The sequence below is a fragment of the Brassica oleracea genome, chromosome C7, assembly GCF_000695525.1.
Source record: "Brassica oleracea var. oleracea cultivar TO1000 chromosome C7, BOL, whole genome shotgun sequence".
Taxonomy (NCBI): domain Eukaryota; kingdom Viridiplantae; phylum Streptophyta; class Magnoliopsida; order Brassicales; family Brassicaceae; genus Brassica; species Brassica oleracea.
Window position 1 is genome coordinate 24,674,601 of NC_027754.1, and position 5,689 is coordinate 24,680,289.

Genomic DNA, 5,689 nt, shown 5'->3' on the forward strand with positions numbered 1-5,689 from the left:
TACCGTTGACAATGCAACTGCGAATACATCAGCATTAAGGAAGTTTCATAGTGCATTTTCATTAGTTTCTGATCAGTCTCTAGTTTTAGATGGTGAGTTCTTGCATATGAGATGTAGTGCTCATATAATAAACCTGATTGTGAGGGATGGAATGGCTGAAATAGATCAGAATGTCACGGCTATCCGAAATGCTATCTCGTATGTTAGATCACATACAAATAGGCTGAGTTCTTTTGAGCTTAAGGTTGAGACGGGTAAGATATCAAGAGGAAGCTTGCCTTTGGATGTCAAGACAAGGTGGAATTCAACATACCTGATGTTGACAACAGCTCAGAAGTTCAAGGTGGCATTCAACAAGATTGTGGCAGAAGACAAGCTGTACAACGACTATTTCTGTGAGATTGAAGCTGGTGCTAAAAGGATTGGTCCTCCTGATCATAGCGATTGGAATGCAGTTGATAAATTATGCAGGTTTCTTGTGATCTTTTACAACTCAACCTTGGTGGTATCAGCTTCAACTTCTCTTAATTCCCACAAGTGTTATGAAGAGGTGGTAACCATTGCAACAAATCTGATGGCACTCGTCAACAGCTATGATCCTGAGTTGAAGTCCAAGGCAACAGAAATGTTGAAAAAATTCGATAAGTATTGGGATGGTCTCAAGAATTTGAACAAGATGCTGATGGTTGCTACTGTCTTTTATCCAAGCAAGAAGTTAGAGCTTGTGAAGTTGTGCTTTGAGGAATTGTATGGAAATGACACTGTCGAGTATAAGGAGATGTACGACTCCTTGCTCAATGTCTTGAGAAGTTTGTTCAAGGAATACAGTACAAGATTAGGAGGTGATACTGATCCAGATGACCAATCATCTCAGCCTAACAAAACATCACAATCTTCTCGAGAGAAGTCTATTGAAAGAATGGAGATAGTTGATGATTGTGCTGGCTACAAGCGGATTGATGTTAGGTACTACTTTATTACATTTTCTATACATTTTCTTCTATGCAGTAATTTAAACTGAACATTTCTATACATTATTTATAGGTACAAACAGAAGCTGAATGAGATTGGGGTTAGAGAAAAAAGGGATGAGTTAGAAACTTACCTCAGAGAAAGTGTGGAAAACCCGGAGTTGATGGCTGGAATGGAGTATGACGTTCTGTCATATTGGAGATCGAATGCAGCCAGATTCCCAGTGTTATCAGAGATTGTTCGAGATGTTTTGGCAATGTAGGTTTCTTCAGTTGCTTCGGAGAGTGCTTTTAGCACTAGTGGGAGGATGCTTTCACCATGTAGGAGTTGTCTTACTCACTTTATGATTGAAGTTTTAATGTGTTCAGAACAGTGGATGAAACAAGATCTGAAGATGGAGTGAAGACTGCCTTCAAATGCACAAATTCTTGAAGAACTTGAGGAGGATGACAAGCTTGAAAGAGGTAACACTGATCACTCTTACTCTCTTACATGAATGGATCGCTCTTACTCTCTGAATGAACAACTTTAGTTATATTTTGCAGAGAATGAAGATGCATCAACAGTCTTGGAGTAAGAGTTCTACAAGAAGATTGTCTTATATGTTTGGAATTTGAGCATTTTGAAATTGTTTATGTAGTACTTTTTATGTATTGATTTCGTTATGGATGCTAAGTGTTTTGGTGTGTTCAAACTTGTGTGTTTTTGTTTCGGTTCTTAAGTTACTTAAGGTATTTTCGGGTTTTAAATGACTTCTTTGGTTACTTTAGTTACAAAATAACCAAACTCGAAAATGATCCGATTATATTACGGATTTACACGGTTCTTATACAGCTGCTCCGAACCGGTCCGAACCCGATGGGTTCCGAACTGATACCATACTGAAAAGGTTAAAAAACCGAATGGGACTTTTAAGCCTGCATCCGAATAACCGAAATCCACTTTAACCGAACCGAACCCGATCGGTGTACCGAACGCCCAGGCCTAGTTAAGGGATCCGATTTTTTTAAAAAGTCTATATTTTTATATAAAAAATTATAAATATAATAAATAAAATTGAAAAGGGCCTAAAAATATTTGATATGCATATAGTTTTATTTTCATCACAAAATATACAAAATATTACTGATTAAATTTTAAAAATATTTTAAATATTATTTGAATATAAATTTTAGAGGGTAAAATTTTTTTTTTTACCCTAGGGTCCATGACAATATTAAGCCGGCCCTAATTTTGATGGTCAGAAATGTGGTTAAAATATTCTAACTGTTTTCTTATAGTGTATAGCGGTAAAATATAGAAAGATATTCATATGCAAAGTACCATCTCAACTTTAATAACATCTCATATAATGGATGCTCATAGATAATTACATTCTTCTTTGATGGCAACAATCAAACATCTAGATATGATTATCAATACAAAACTTTTCAATAGGACCTAATTCATCTATGTTTGCTACATGTTAAAATTCAGGATTTTACCATGTTTTCACCTTTTTCTCCATGGTTTTTCCCTGTTAGCTTAAACTATTTGTAACACACAACCCGCTCATTCTCATAATGCAATTCATATTCTTATAAAAAAAAAACTTATCAAGGAAAAGTAGAGCATTGATTGAAGGTGATATTTTGCATAGTGTTGACATATAATAATGAAAAGTTCAACCCAAATCTCAATAATATTATTTAAAAACTCTGTCGCGTTCAGGTTAAATATTACGAAGATTAATTATATTTTTAATGAATTAAAAATATTACATTTAAATACTATTAATAATATTTGTAGCAATTTTTGTTAATTATATTTTTAATTTAGTTTCCTTTTTCCAAATAATATATATAATAAAAAGGAAACATGTATGAAACTTAGAAACAAATTTAAAAACGAAAACAATTATATATAATGTGATTTCATAAAAATAAAAGTTCACAATAATAATCTTAATATTAAGAAAATATACAATATTCCCTTTAAATGTAGTTTTAAGCAATAAAAATATATTTTCAAAGTAATAAAAAATATTTTATTTTTATTTATATTTAAGTAGTTTCTTAGATCAAACAAAAATATGTTTATATATAATGTGATTTCATAATCAAAATTCACAAAAGTAATTTTGATATTAAGAAAATAAATATTTTGTAATTTACAACACAATTTTAAGAAACATAAATTATATTTTTAAAATAATAAAATTTTGGAGAAATTTCAGTTCTACCACAAGTTTGATACCACTTTTCAAATTTACCATTAATGAATTACTATTTTCATAAATACCCTAAATTTATGATAAAATAACACTAAGCTAATTTTTTTAAATGTTTATAGAACATTCATAAATCTAACCTCAATCCCTTAATACTAAACAATAATCACTGAAGCCTAAACCCAAGGTTAGTATATTTTTTGATTGGTGGTATTTTTGAAAAGTGGTACTTAATTTGTGTTTCTAACAATTTTTCTAATTTTTTTATATTTATCTATTTTCTTAGATGATTACATAAAATAATTAAATAACATAACTGATATGTCTTTAATTGACTAAAAATAGTTTAGTATTATTGAGAATTACATAAAAGATAAAAAAAATAAAAAAGATATTACTGCATAATCTCTAACTGATTATATATATCATATAATTACATAAAAGATAAAAAAAAATATATAAAAAAGATATTACTTATATAATATACTTTTTACAACAATCCCAAAATATTGGAATATATTTTCAGGAGATTGAAAAAAACTAAAATATTTATTTACTATAGGCATATTTTTGATCAACTAATTACAAAAAAATCTTTTTATATAGCATCACTCTAGATACTTTTACATAGCATCACTCTAGATTCTTGGACTGGTGGCCTTACCTTGGCGTTTTGATGGGTCTTATTTATTTCAACCGTTGCCGTGAGAGCTCCCGAAGATACTGCTACTTCGGAGGTACGTTCAGCTTGCGGCTACTATCGTGTGGTGTTGCTTCAGGTGTAGGCGTAGGGAGACAAGAAGGGTTGTCCTCGGCGTGGTCGTCTTTGGCCATCCTGCAGCTTCTCCAGCAGTCTTTCTCTCATCCTCATCTCTGCTTCTCGGTTCCTGTGTTTTGGTTTAACCGTCATAGCTGTTCCGGAAAGCTTCAACGGCGTTTTAACTCCTTGTGTTCTGTGGTGGTTGCTGGTTCGATTGTCACCTGGCCAGCTTTTGACTTAAAAAAGATATTGTGTCCCGGTTTTCGGTAGCGGCGTAAGGCGAGGTTGTTGGTGGGTTCAGGTTGTTTCCGGTCTTCATCATTGCCTTGGTGACTCCTTGTGGTGTTTGCAGTTCATCATTGCCTTGGTGACTCCTTGTGGTGTTTGCAGCACATCCTAGTGCTGATGGTTTTGTTCGCTTGAACCCTTAGGCAGTGTTACTTCACTGAATTTTCTTGCAGGTTATGGAGTTTGTCTGGAAATGAACATCTTTTTTCTCCAGCCCATGTTTTAGAGTGTTTGTGTTGTTTTAGTTATGGTGAGGTCTCTAGTCTCTACCGTCTCTATTCGTAAAGTTTGTGGAGGTCTTTTTATCGATCGACTGTCTTGTGCTGTGTTTGGAGGATGCGATTGGTGTTTGCTTCTAGAGTCATCAAGTCCGTGTCTACTCATATTTGAGCTTTACCTCATTGAGGAAGTGAGTGGGACTCATATCCCTCACCGGATTAATCGGAGAAACAATAATGAGGGAAGGTTCGGAGTTGCACCCACAATTTGTGTTGATATGCCTTGAATCTGGATGTTACATCTAGGCGATGGATGTTACATCACGTACATCATACCGACTCGGTTGCATCAAGAGCGTTGCATCAAGTTATTATGGATGTTACATCTGATCGTGGGCTTAAGCCCATGAGTCCGTTTAGTCTAGGGTTTTAGATGCGAGATGTTACTATATATATCTTTTACTCGAAGTAACCCTTAACTTGCACTCTGTAAGTTCAATATCGCCTCCAATAATAATATCTCTCTTTGCCCGTGGACGTAGCCCTAGGGGTGAACCACGTTAAATATTTGTGTCGTACTTACATCGTTTTTATTCATCTGTTTCTTCTCACAATTGTTACAACAAACTGATATCAGAGCTTCGGATTGTGATCTAGTGAGAAGATGTCTGGAATAAGAGCGAAGATCGACAAGTTTGATGGGAGAAATAGCTTTAGTCTTTGGCAGATTAAGATGCAGGCGTTGTTGAAGCAACAAGGCATTTGGGGACCATTGTCAGAGAAGAAATCTGAAGCAGCTGATTTGGAGACTCTAGAAGAGAAGGCGTTCTCAACAATTTTGTTGTGTCTAGCAAACGAGATCATCATCGAAGTGTCAGATGAGAAAACTGCTACCAGTTTGTGGCAGAAGTTGGAGAGCTTGTACATGACAAAATCTCAAACGAACAAGCTACTTCTGAAGCAACGCCTCTTTGCCTTGCGTATGCAAGAAGGTATTGAGCTTCGCGACCATCTTGACAAGTTAAATTCGATATTCCTAGAGTTTCGTAACATCGATGTTAAGGTGGAGGATGAAGACGCTGCTCTAATCCTGTTGGTATCTTTGCCGAACTCTTTCGAGAACTTCGTGCAATCGTTCATTGTTGGCAAAGATACAGTGAGACTGGAAGAAGTTAGGTCGGCGCTTCACAGTTGGGAATTACGCCATAAGGCATCCAGCTCAGGGACAGACAATCAAGCATC